This window comes from Durio zibethinus, chromosome 15 (genome assembly GCF_047325235.1).
Source record: "Durio zibethinus cultivar Kanyao isolate XHJ-2024 chromosome 15, ASM4732523v1, whole genome shotgun sequence".
Classification (NCBI taxonomy): Eukaryota; Viridiplantae; Streptophyta; class Magnoliopsida; order Malvales; family Malvaceae; genus Durio; species Durio zibethinus.
Genome location: NC_143176.1, coordinates 16,282,456 through 16,297,305, shown reverse-complemented (window position 1 = coordinate 16,297,305; position 14,850 = coordinate 16,282,456). Strand labels below are relative to the sequence as shown.

General features: G+C 27.2%; 1 pseudogene; it reads left to right on the top strand.

Moving 5' to 3' along the window:
- Positions 1-1,833: 1,833 nt before the first annotated feature.
- The window catches only part of LOC149514717 (uncharacterized), an 84,175-nt pseudogene continuing 71,158 nt past the window's right edge, over positions 1,834-14,850 (top strand).

Sequence of the window (14,850 nt, the reverse complement as noted above, 5' to 3'; positions counted from 1 at the left end):
ATTAAAGGTCAAGTTGGAACCTTATAAAAGATACTTCATACGTAAAATCTTAAATGTATCAAATTTATTTAAAAAATGCATTTTTAAAATTATCTTAATTAAAAATAAATAAATATGAATAAAGGTTGAAATATGAAGAAAGGCTGAAAATACCCTTGACCCATTTTATAAAAAAACATTTACAAGTTAGAACCCACCTAAGATATTGGCCACAAATATAGGGTGGCAGTAAGCTTTAATGGTGAATTCGCATAATTGAAAATTAGCATTTTCGCAGAATTTAAACCTAATAATTTTTTGAAGGAGTACAATTAAGTGGAGGCAAGAAATTAAATTAGGTGTGGGAGAAGAATGTACAACTCGTGTCACCAACTCTAAGTAGGAAAGGCAAGAAATAAAATAAAAGTTAAGGCTTTGTTTGTTTCACGATCCGAAATATTATTATATTAATAAAAATATATTTACTTAATTTTATTTAAAATTTTTTAAATTATTAATATTAAAAGTTTTTTAATGTTTTTAATTTTAAATAATTTTATAATTTTACTCAAGTTAGGTTTTAGATATGATATTTTAAGTTTGAACTTGATTTGACCTAACCCAAATATTATTATATTGTTAAAAATATTTTTTTTAATTTTAATTAAAAATTAAAAATTAAAAATCTTTCGATATTTTAAACTTAAATATTTATATTTTATATATTATTTAACATAAATATTTTTAATATTTCAACAATAAACAGTATTGTAATATTATTTTAAGAATAAATATTAATATTTTAGATGATATTTTTTGTTATTTTAATAATTAATAACATTTAATATAACAATATGATTATTTTAATTAATATAAATATTTTAATATTTCTTAATATTTTTCAACTTAGAATATATTAGTTTATATTTATTTACTAATGTATTCATGTTACTATTTAAATAATAAATATAAATAAATAATATTTTTATGTTTTAATAATATATACTTTCAATATAAAACAGAACTATTTTAGCATTATAAACATTTTTAATATTTATGAATAATAATATTATTTTAAATATCTTCAAATATTAATATAAATAATAAATAGTTTTATTTTAAGTGTTTAATATTAATATAATATTTAAATATTAAATATTACAATTAAAATATAATTTTTTATTATTAATAGTTTTAATAATAAATAATTTTAATATATTTAATAATAAATAATTTTTAATATTTTAATAAATATATCAATACTATTTGAAAAAAAATTTCATAAAATAATCAAACAATCAAAAACAATTTCATTGACTTGTCAAAATAACGAAAATCTCTACTTTCTAGAAAAAGTAAATATCTTTTAAAAAATATTTTTTGAAAACCAATTTTTGTGAAACAAATGAAGCATATGGTAAAAAATAATGAATTTATCGCTAGCATAGAATTAAAGATTTGAGAGTAAATAGTACATGTTGTCTTTAAACTTTAGATCGAAAATTGTTGTAGCCTATAATATTCAAAACATAATTTGTTAATCCTTGATCATGAAATTGTGTAACAATTTAACTTTTTCATCAATTTTAACATCAATTTAAACGTTAATTGTTGCACAAGGGGTTAGTTGGTAATTATAAAATAGATGTGAAATCTTTCATTTTATAAAAATAAAAAAATATTTTTAAATAAAAACATTTTAAAATTAAATTATTAATATAAAAGTGTTAAATTTTTTTCTCATTTCTTTCTTTATTCGCTTTCTTCACTTTCCCCCTCTCTATAATTTGTCAACCTTCAAAGATCCTAAAGCTAGTAGCCCTAAAACCGAATTTTGTCATTGTGCAAAGATAAATGCACAGTGGGGGTATTAGGGGTAGTTGCCCCTACTAAGATCTATGTCCCCTTAAAAATATATTATAAAAATATTAAAGGAGTTTAATTCCTTTATAATGCCCTTACTGAAATATATATATAAATATATCTAGATATATAATATGTAAAAATCAAACTTATATTAATTAGAAATGATAGGTTTTTTAATAAAAAATATTTTAAGGTTATTATAAAAAAAAAAAAGCAAATGAATGGATTGTAAATAAAAGTAATCGATTTTCCATTTTCCTCCATTTACCCCACTTGCTACTTTCAGTTTTCAAACAAAAACAGAGACAACCATAGAAGAAAATTAAAGAAGTAAAAAGAGGAAAAAGAAAGTCTTTAAAGAAAAGAAACAAATTGCAAGTTGGTTATCTTTTTTTTCCAACAAGATATACAAGTAAGTTATTTATATATTTTTATAATTAGTCATTCAAATTTTTTTATATATTTTTATATATAGTGTTTATTTATTATTTGAAATTTGTTATATTGATGAAATAATTTGATCATGTATTCATGTTATTGATAGCATTTATATTTGGCTTTCTCATGTTTGAATTTTTTATGTTTTATATTTTCCTTTATTTTTTTTCAGTTATTACTCATTCAACTCATAACTTTAAGTTCGGTAAAGATTAATTTTTATATTGAAATTATAAAATTAGCTAGAAGTTCTATCCAATTTCTTGCATAGCAGTATGATTATAGTATATGAATTACATTTCTAATTATATATTTCAATATAGGGTCAGTTAATCTTTATTAACATGCATAATTGTATTTTGAATATGTGTTCTTATATTTTATAAATTACATAAACTAAACTATTTAATTTAATTAGTTATGGAGAAATATCTTATTAAGAGGAAGTCAATTTTTGAAGAATCATCTTGAATCAATACCAGAGGCATATAACATTGTACAAAGCAAGTGCGTGTTGAATTAAACTTAGATGATCTTCCTTCAGATCTTAGGTTACGTAAAAAAATTTTGGACTATAATGCTAATGATAAAGACAAAGTATGAAGAGCTTATTTGCAAAAAAGTCCATGTCAACCTTATGAACATAATTTTTTCCAAAGAAAATTTGGAAAGACATTACATTATTTTATTCCTACGTGGTTCAAAGATTATGCTAATTGGTTGGAATATAGCATAGAGAAGGATGTCGCTTTTTGTTTGTGTTGTTATCTTTATAAAATAGATATTGGAAAGCAAGAAAATGGTGATTATTTTGTTTCAATTGGATTCACGAATTGGAAAAAGAAAGAAAGATTTAAAATTCATGTTGGAGGTCCTAATAATGCTCATAACAAAGCTTGGAAATATTGTCAAGATTTGTTAAATCAAAAGCAACATATTCAATTTGCTTATGCAAAACAATCCAATCAAGCACGAAAAGATTATCGAGTTCGCTTTCTTTTATGTCAAGGTTTGGCATTTCATAGTAGAGATGAAATTGAGAATTCTCATAATCAAGAAAATTTTCTCGAGCTTCTTAGATTTCTTGCCAATCTTAATGAAAACATCAATGGTGTTGTATTGGAGAATGCACTGGGAAATTAAAAGTGATAGCACATGATATTCAGAAAGATCTTGTTCATGCTAGGCAATTGAAACTACCAAAATTATCAAGGAAAATCTTGTAGATGGATCATTTTCCATTTTACTTTATGAATTTTGTGTTGTTTCAATCAAAGAACAAGTTGTTATTGCTTTGCACTATGTGGATTCTAAAAGGCTTGTAATTGAACATTTTCTAGGTATAATACATGTCAGTGATACAACCGCTTTGTCACTTAAAATAGCTATTGAAGCATTATTCTCTAAGCTTAATTTAAGTATGTCAATGATTCGTAGGCAAGGTTATGATGGAGTAAGCAACATGCAAGGTGAATTCAATGGATTAAAAACTTTAATCATGAAAGATAAGGCATCTGCTTATTATGTTCATTATTTTGCTCATCAACTTCAATTGACACTTGTAGCTATGGCAAAGAATCATGTTCAAATTGCATTACTTTTCAATATTGTGACAAATGAGGTGAATATTGTATGTTCTTCAAGAAAAACAACTTGATAAAGTTGTTGAGGTATTAAGAGTTGGTGAACTTTCTACGGAAAGGGGTTTAAACCAAGAAATAAGTTTTCAAAAAATTAGGGATACACGATGGGGTTCACATTATGGGACTTTGATAAATTTAATCCTTATGTTTGGTTCCACCATTGATGTGCTTGAAATTGTTGTAGAGGATGGGAATAGCTTGAAGCAAAGAGGTGAAGCTTCTGCCTTATTAGATTTGACTAAATCTTTTGACTTTGCTTTCAACTTGCATTTGATGAAAAATATCTTGGGGATTACAAATGAACTATCCTTGGCATTACAAAAGTGAGATCAAGATATTGTGAATGCAATGGCATGAGTAAGAATAGCGAAGCAACAACTACAAATGATGAAAAATGATAGATGGGAATCTTTGCATAAAGAGATTTCTTTATTTTGTGAGAAAAACAATATTGGCATCCCAAATATGAATGATATGTTTGTAACTCATACAAGACATCAACGCAATGCTCTAACAATCACAAATTTACATTATTATCGGGTTGAGTTGTTTTATAAAGTAATTGATATACAACTTAAAGAGCTCAACAATTGTTTTAACGAGGTAAATATGGAGTTATTTCTTTGTATGGCTTTTTTAAATCCTTGTGATTCTTTTGTAGCTTTTAATAAGGGAAAATTGATTCATCTTGTTCAATTTTAGCCGACTAAATTTTCTAATGTGGAGCTATTAGTTCAACTTGAAACTTACATTGTTGATTTAAGATCTCATGATGAGTTTACAAGTTTGAAAAGTATTAGTGACCTTTCCATGAAACTTGTTCAAACAAAGAAACATTTTGTGTATCCATTGGTATACTTACTTGTGGAATTAGTTTTGATATAATTTCTATTACATTAGTTGAAAGAGTTTTTTCTACTATAAGATTGTGAAGAACCATTTGTGCAACTGAATAAGAGATTCTTGGATGAATGATTATTTGGTTACATATATAAAAAAAATATTTTTTTAATATTCATAATGAAAAGATTTTACAATGCTTTCAAAATATGAAAAGTCGTAGAGAACAATATTTTTATGTATAGTAAAATAGTTTTTTTTATGAATTTTAGTTAACTTATATATATTCGGTATTATATATATTTTTGCCCTCACTGAGTATAAATTATGGATCTGTTCCTATCGTTGTGGATTGCTAATCGTCATTGTCAAATTGTTGTTAAAAAAGAGCTTCAAACTTTTTCCGAGCTCCTTTATAAATTTTTTTAACTTGATTTTCCCTAAAAAAATATGGTAGTGATAAATCTAGTCTTAGATTGAATGCTTAACATAGTATTAAAACTTAGGTTCTTTTCTGTTGTTATTATCTATTACTTTTGCTTATTACATCTTTCAAGTTTGTCATATGATAGGCGTCTGTGTCCTTTTACACGAGATGAAAGCTTGTTAAAAGTAATGCTATCCCACATTTGTTAAATATTGGTTTTTTTTATGTCAAGCCTAGTTTTAAAAACCAAAGAAAATCAACAAAATACCCAAATTAAAATAATCCCTAATTACTGATTAGGGCAAATAAGTGACTACAGACATATAAAAGTAGATGAAGTTCACACTCATTCCAAATTTTAACGGCAAAATTTAACGAATATAAAAGTTAACAGTGAATGCAGTATACACTCATGATGAATCTTATTTTGAATTAATTTAAAAATATTTAATCTTGTATTGAATTAAATTAAGGATAATATTTTTAATTTAAAAAATATTCCAATATTAAATGCTAAATTGAGTATTTAACTAATAAAAAATAAAGAAACTAAAGCCATATGATTGAGGGATTTATTTGAAGCAACAATTCAGTGCCATTGGGGTTTCCTTTTGCCTAACTGTGCCCCAGTTTGTCGTTTGGCAAGCATTCCCACGGTCCAGCTAAGAGCTATTTCCTTCACTGCAACCCCCTCGTGAGATACGGAAACAATACGGTTCTTCTATTTACACCTTCGTTTTTACTCTTTACATTTAAAAAAAAAAGTATCTCTAAATAAAAATATTTAATTATTCTTTCTCATTTCAATTTAAAAGTTTTTTAATATGTATCTCTAAATAAAAATATTTAATTATTCTTTCTCATTTCAATTTAAAAATTTTTTAATATATATATCCGGTAAATTTTATAACTTATTATATATCCATATCCGATAAGTTATAAAACTTATTATAAACAAAAATTGGTAAGTTAAATCCAATAAGTTTAAAAAAATTACATTTAAGGTTTTCAACAAAATCTAATCAATATCAACCCCATCTAACAAAGAAATATTTATTTAATTTTTTGAGATTCCAACGAAACTAAGAAATTCAGTTGAGGAAAAAACAAATCATATCTTGAAGAATTTTCACAATATCTGTCACAAATTAAACTAACGCTGAATTTAAATTTAAAGAGAAGAATAGTGCGCAGAAGTGTTTTAACCATGCAGAAAATTAATTTAGACTAATACAATAGCTAAAAATTAAGTGCAACAAAATTTTAAAGTGCACAAAACAGAATTTTAAAACTAAAACAGTGCAGGAAAATTGAAACTATGCTGTAGCTAAATGCATAATTTAAAACAGTGCAGAAAAATAAAAAACAGTCACCAAAACAGCTCTAAACTATGCTAAACTCAATTAACAATAAGTAGTCAAATTTTCCTAGATTAAACTGCTTAAAACAGAAATTTTAAAGCTTAAAAAAATTCAGGAAAACCGAAATCAAAGGAAACATAAAACCAATAAACAAAACCTGCTCTAAACTGAAATTATAAGGTAAATTTGTAAGAACAACTATTAAATTGAAAACATCAAAAGAACTTAGACAAAACTTTAGAAACTTGAACTTGAAACTAAATAACTTAAAAATAAATTGCAAAAGCTTGAAATAAAAGAGAACTTGAATGTAAACTTGAATTGAAATTAAAGTTGCAAGAACATAAAATGAAAACAGTTTTGAAAACTTAAAAATAACTTAAGAAAACTAGAAGAAAAAACTAAACCTAAAGTTAAGGTTGGTCTGCCGTTCCAACCATGATTTTTTTAGTTAAAATGTGTCATAGGTCTTTGTACTATTCGATTTTTAATAATTTAGTCCCTATAATATTATTTAAAAGAATTTAATCCTTATAGTATTATTTTTTAAGGAATTTAGTCTCCGGCACATTTTGACCTATTTTTTTCTCTTGAGGTAGCTTGGTATTAATAGATGAGGGAGTCTTCAATTAGGGTAGCAACTAGTCTTCATGAGGGAAGCAAAGAGAGGGACAGCAGCTCTACTTCTTGTAGGAGAATTTCTGGCAGCTTTGGTAAGTATTGGATTCTTCAACCTTTGACTTGCTATTCTTGCTCTCCAAGTTTGGTCCAATTTGGCATTGTCTTGATCTTCAATAAATTCAGAATTTAGGAGATTCTAAGGTGAAAATTCAGATTGCTTCTCTGATTTTCTTGATATCAAAGTTTGACTTGATTCAAACTTGATTATAAAGTAAAAAAAATTCAGCTCATTAATCTTCAAATTCAGCTTCACTAAGCCATCTAAAATCTGATTTGGCTTGATAAATGTCTCCTAAAATCAGCTCAATTAAGTTTCAACTTGGCTCAGCTCAATTAAAACCGAAATCGGATGTCTTTGGCATCAAAAAACGGAAACTGCATAGCTTCAGGAAAAAAGCCACTGTTTTATTCTTTAGTCCATCCTTTTGCACCTAATTTTGTCTTATAAAATTAGCATTTAAATACCATCAAATGTAGCTTAAGTTAAGCTTCAATCCAGCTCATTTAACAGCTTCAAAATTTACTAAATCAGCCCCAAAATACAGCTCAAAACTGACGCCTACACAGCCCTTGAAAATCAGCCCACGTTCGCACTACTATCTCATCAATTCTACTACATGTAATTAATGCCCAGCTGCTTGCTTCTTTCATGCATTATTTAGCAGCTTGAACTTTCTTAAAATCCCAAATTTGCTTGGCTCTCATAGCACCCAAAACAGCTTGCAACAGCCCCTTGTGTTCACGCCTCTTCAGCCCTTGTCATCAAGCCAATTCAACTTCCATTTACTCATCTATTTGCTGCCAATTTTTAGCTCATAAAATCACTACTTCAAGCTTAAATAAATGTCATCTAAGATATCTCATATTCAGCTAATGTTACAACCTCGAAAGCTTGCAAAGACAGCCTCCAATTCAGCCAATCAGTCACGCCACTTACAACCAGTTTTTCAACCAATTTTCAGCCAGCTTCTCGCATCCAATTTGCTTCCAAATTTAGCTCTTTAAGTCAGGTACTTGAACTTGAATTTAATTCTCTTATGCAGCGCCAATTTAGCTAAAAATAAGCCTTGAACTCAAGCCAAAACAGCCTTGAAAATCTTCTTCAACTTCCTCCCAGTGAATGACTCCAAAAAAGTCTTGAATTGTATCAAGTTGTAACCTTCAATTCCTCGACTTCTAGACATGCATTGACCTCCAATAAATTTCCGCTCATCCACCATCTCATCCCATTAAATTTCATGCATGTACACTTACATAAAACATCATGAAATTTGCATGAAAAATTTCACACTGCAACCTGCCAGAATTGAGAAGCCGAAAATGTCAAAACTTGTCATCTTCAATTTAGCTCTAAACGTCTTCAAAAATTCTTCAATTGAACTTCTAAATTCAGGACTTCAAAATTCATGCATTTATGATCAAGATCCACCGATTTGCATTGAATTTAATCTTTTTCTCAAATTCTTAAATTTTTCCTATACATGAGTAAATTAAGCAAGTTAGAAGTAAAAAATAAAATTATTTTATCAAGAACATAAAAAATTCATATGTTAAAACACTAAAAAATAACTATTTTATAGAGTTACCACCTATAAAAGAGAAGAGCTAGTTTGAAAAAAGGTAATTAAATAATTTTACTTAAAAATAAATTTGAAAGAAAAGAAAGGTGTGAAGAGAAAAATGGAGTGCAAATAGAAGCTCCCAAACAATATAGGTACAGTGGCCAACTGTGATGGATATTGGACAATAATATTCATACTATTTTTTTTCTTATTTTACCCTTAAATTTATATTAATAAGACTCAAATACCCTTAAAGAATCAAAATATTACGTCCCTTTCTTATCATGTTTTTTTTTTTTCTTATTTTTTATCCTTAAATGTATATTTTATCCTTAAACATAAACATATAAATTTTCATTTTGATAAAATTTACCATTGTTTTTTTTTTTGTTTTAAATTTTTTATTTTGGTATTTATATTTAAATTTTTTTTTTGTTATATGTTTTATACTTCATATATTTAATATTAATTTATCCAAATAATATTTGCAATTATTATAAGCATTATTTCTCCAAATATTAAATGTTATGATGTATTTTTATAAAAAAAAGTCTAATTATTACTTGTAATATAAAATAATATGTATCAGCATTTATTACTATCAATAAAAGCTATCCCAACACAATATTACATTGACAAATCATCAATGTCCAAAAAAAATAATTTTAAGGTTTATTTTCGAAAAAATTTTTGATTAAGAATGAGATTGTTTATGGTTCAAAGCTGCTTCCCTCTTTTTTGGTTCTTTCCATTTTCAGTTTCTTTCCTTGCGTATTTTTTCCTTTTTCATTTAGGCGTGCTTTTTTCTCATCTTTTCCTTCTTTCTTTCTTCTGTTTGTGTTTTTAGTGTTGATTTGAGCTTTTATTTCTTCATCTATTTGTACATAAGATTAAAATTAAGTCTGTCAGTATATTTTAGCATTTTAACAAACATTGTTTGCAATTAAGTTGATCAGCTAAATTGGTATAGCAATTTAATGCCGTTTTTCATGCTATTGAATGCCATTTGTATATTTGTGAAAGACATATGATGGAAAAAAAATCAAAACTTGTTTCCAATGCGAAAAAAATTTATTTGATTTAAATTGCGGTATTGTTTCTTTTTTTTTCATCTGCTCAACTCTCTTTGTGGGTTTCATATGTTATGTTTTAGATTTGTCTTTTCCAGTGCTAGAATTCATTATTGGTGATCTGTTACTCTTCTCTGGTTGGAAGAACATTTGGGTTTTGGTTTTTAGATGCAAGAAATTTTGGTGTTTGATTCTTTTTTTTTTTTTTTGTTTAATATCCCTTTTTAAGTATCTTTATTTGGTTTAGCCATATGATATTTGTCTTTTAGATTGTGCACTGAAATGTTGAAGTTGTTGCTTTTATTGTCTCTTTATTTGATTAAGAGGTGATAGTGGATTGACTAACTGAAAAGTTTTTTTTTTCTATATTTTCTATTTCCTCTTTTCAATTTTGTTTAAACTTTAAATTTGGGTTGTTTTGTGGTTGGTTTTCAACTAATTTTTATTAAACTGATTTTTCATATTGATGGTTGAATTTTGTAAATTCATATGATAATAGAGTTATTTGGATTCTAAATTTAAAATTGGTGGCCTCTTTTAATAGAATGATTAGAAATGGACCCATGGGTTTTTCAAAATTTTTTCTTTTGTCTTTTGAATGTAGAATGACTCAAGGAGTCTTTTAGTATTTGAATACTATTTGGCTTGTCACTCAACATTATGTTGTTTCTTTTGTTCTTATGTGCTGGGAAGCGGGAATAATTTGTTGATGTCTTGTTTGTGGATTCTTTTCAATATGGTCAAAATACAATGGTTATAAAAATTAAATTGTTTTGATGAGTGCTATGGTGTGTATGTGGTTCTCTAAGGTTTGTAATGACAAAATTGCTATTATATAGGATACAAATTTTAGTATTTACTAAAACATTAAGGAATTTTGAATCAAGCAAAATTTTGAAAGTTGTATTTTAGAAGTTTTTATTGCTTTCGACTCTATTGATTATTATAGCTAATAGGGTGCATGTGATTTTCAATTTTTGACTCTACTGGGAAGTGGAAACAAGTTGTTGGATTTTCGGTGCTATGGTGTGTATGTGGTTTTATGGATTTTTGTTTATATATGTATTCTACTACAATGCATAATATTCTTATAATGCATTTGGTTCAGGGGAATTCACAAATTTTCTCTCAGAATCTTGATGGTGGGTATTTAATTCCCATGTTTAGTTCAGGATAATCCAATTATGGGAGAAATTACAAATTACCAATAGTATCTAAAGTCCCAAAGTTAGAAACCTACCTTTCTCTAGGGTATTCTAAGATTCTAGGGGAGAAAGTTGTCTTATTTCCAAATTTGACTTGAATAAAAAATTATGAAATAGTCATTACCCTTTTGAAAAGCATGTCTGAAAGTGACTAGAACTCAGTTGTAGGTTTTTATCGCTAAAATTTTTTTTTATATTACAATTAATGACGTTTGGCATGAAAAAATACTTTAAATAATCCATCATTTAAGGCATTTAGGTTGAAGAAATGCCATAATTGATGATCATTTAAGGCATTTTCTATACAAACATGCTTTAAATGATCATCAATTATGGTGTTTGGTTCTTAAAATGGCTTAAAAATAATCCATGCATCAATTATTTAAGGTGTTTTCCTAGTTAAAACATTTTAATTGATAATTTAAAACAAATCTTTTTATTTTCATAGATAAAGAATGACATGATCCATTTTCAAACACGCCTATAAACAAATGATTAAGGTGGTTGTATGGAAAAATGCCTTAATTTATAATGAATCTTTTTTTTTCATAGACAGTGTTATGGCATAATCCATTTTCATAACATTGTCTAAACAAACGATTAAGGCATTTGTATGGGAAAATGCCTTAAATGGTTATCAATTGAGGCATTTCTTCCTACAGCTGCTTTAATTACCGCAAAGTAAATTTTTTCCCTCTCAATGATCGTGTTTTGATAATAGGAACATTCTAACGTAAAATCACGAAGCAGAAGAGCTTATAATTTATATATCAAATAAGGCATTTGTATATATGGAACACCTTATTCAATGTCTTCATTATGTTTTAATAACCAATATGTTTTTTATTTATATTTCAACAGGTCTCAACTCATAGCATTTACTTTTCTTTCTAAAAAATTTTAGCTTCCTCATCCGTTATTTAATCTTTGTCTTGTTAAGTTTGTCTTTGTTTTTTACACAAAATGGTGTGTATACTTTCTGATTGATAGTGTATAATTGATGTTGCCTTCCAATGTTTTTATTTTTCATTTTTTTTAGATGTCATTTAGATATGGATTTATGTTTATGATATAAATGCATTTTTTGTGATTATTTTGTTTTAGCTCCTTCCAATCTTTCAATGCTTTGTTTGTGATCTATATTTTATTTGATGATGATTGATAGATTCCATCTACCATATGCTAAGATTTTCTTTCCATTTATGTTTTCAACTTTAATGATATTCTGACTTCTAAACAGTTATGGCTGGTTTATCACTAAGAAGGAAGATGCGATTAGTTACATTGCTTTTAATGCATTTTAATAAGATAGAGACTTTGTTGCATCTACTATATTTTATTGTTGTAACTTTATTAAATATGATCTTAAGAAAATGACATAGATTATCTTATGATGGAACATCTTATGATAAGCTATGTATTAGAGAGTTAAACTTAAACACAATGGTCTTTAAGAGCGATATATAGTGTTTAGATAATACTAGAATGGACATGAATGCTTTTGTAAAATTATGTCATTTGCTTAAAATAGAAGAAGGGTTACAGTTATCTAGATATGTGTCAATTAACTTCTTCACATCATTGCCCATCATACAAAAAATAAGGTTATGAAGCGTTAAGTGGCCAGATTTGGAGAAACAATTAGTAAACAATTCTATTATGTGTTGAATTCTATTTTAACATTGCATATGCTATTGTTTAAAAAACCTGAACCCATACCAAAAAAATTCAATTGCTAATAGATGAAAATGGTTCAAAGGTTGTTTAGGTGCCTTAGATGGAACATACATCAAAGTCAATGTAGACACAATTGATAGGCCTAGATAAAAAAAAAAAAAACTAGAAAAATTAAATTGCTACCAATATCCTTAGTGTTTGAACTCCAGATATGCAATTCATATATGTTCTATCGAGATGGGAAGGTTCTGTAGCAAATGGTAGAGTGTTAAAAGATGCCATTACATGTAAGAATGGGTTAAGGATCCCACAAAGTATTATTTTTATTATGTTCATGTAATGTTAATAATGAAACACCTTCTTTCTGTATTATTAATGTTGTTGAGCATTCAACAAGCAATTACTATTTGTGTGATGTCGAATGCACAAATAGGGAAAGATTCTTAGCACCTTATAGAGGTAACGATACCATCTTAGTGATTGGAGGGCAGGACTTCAATTGACGACCCCATAGGAATACTTCAATATAAAATACTCTCAAGTAAGAAATTGTATCAAGAGATGTTTTAGTATATTGAAAGCTAAATGGGCAATTTTAAGGGAAAAGTCATTTTATTCAATTAAGACACAGTGTAGAATCATTTCTTCGGGTTACCTTCTCCATAATTTTATTAGGTTTGAGATAGTTTTTGACCCTATTAAAAGTGATGTTGCTAAAAGAAGCATTACCTAACCAGATGAATTTGAACATTAAGATTTGATTACACATGTTGAGCCATCTAATTATTTGACTCAGTTTAGAAATAATTTGGCTAATGAGATATTCACACATTGGTTGCAATCCCGAGGATAATGACATTATAGATATGTATTGTATTTTATTATTTGTTTATCCAATGGTTTTTATTGTATTCACCATATGGTTTAGTGTAGAATTTGCTTTATATGAATGTTGAATATATGTTTACATTATATTTAAGGTGTTTTTAAGTGTCCAATGTATATTATAATTTGGAGTACACACTTATTTGTTATCTTTCCATGTGTATTCATTTATTTCATTCCCTTGATTATTTTTTATTTACTATATTGATATTGTTTTATGATGTCTAACCATCTGATTAGGAATTGAATATGCCTTCATCACGTGCCAATCCATCGTAATCCGTTCAAGGCTTATCTAGAAAAAGATTGGATAGTTCAGGCATTGGTAACCATTCATGGACAAAAGAGAAGGTTTCTATCTGGTTTAATGCCTACATTGTTTGGTTAAATATCCTAGATAAAGAGCAGATAATGGGACATTTCACCTTGAATATCTAGGTTATATTGAATGAATGTTGGAGCAACTCATTCCTATTTCATAACTTAAAGCCACCTCCTCATCGAATCCAAGGTTAGGCTGCTTAAGGGACAATATCATGCAATTTGTTATATAAAAAATTCTAGTGGATTTAGGTAGAATGATCAAGAAAAATGTACCACAACTGAGAAAAAAGTTTTCGATAAGTGGGTTTGGGTAAGTTTTTTAAAATTATATTATTGCTTATTTTAAGATTATTTTTAAAATTTTAGTTGTATGAATATAACTTAAACAGTATTGTAAGGAACCAGAAAATAATCAGCTCGTTTTTGTATGCATATACCCACATGACGACCACAAACAATGATAATGCCACTTGGCTGACTAATCACATTTAGATCAATGAATTTGAATCTATGGGTCATTTGTCTCATCTTGATCTCTCTGTATAGGAAGCTGCACGATAATAATCAACAATACTAGTTAGTAATACACCCTAACATAGAATAATAGATATTGACTTTTAATATATAAATTAATTGATAAGCTAACATCATATAGGCAACAATATCAGAAGCTAATATTTCATCTAGGGTACAAAATGCCTCAATTTTAGGCTCTCAAATGTATGAAATGGGTGGATGATCAAATAACCCATACTTGGACTCAATGGTAATGACATTTTCTTCAGATAAATGATCAAGTGTATAATCAAATAACACATCAATGACAGCCTCAACAGGGGTTATCCTCTAAGTCCCAATATCTTGTTACAATATATAATGAAGTATGAATATT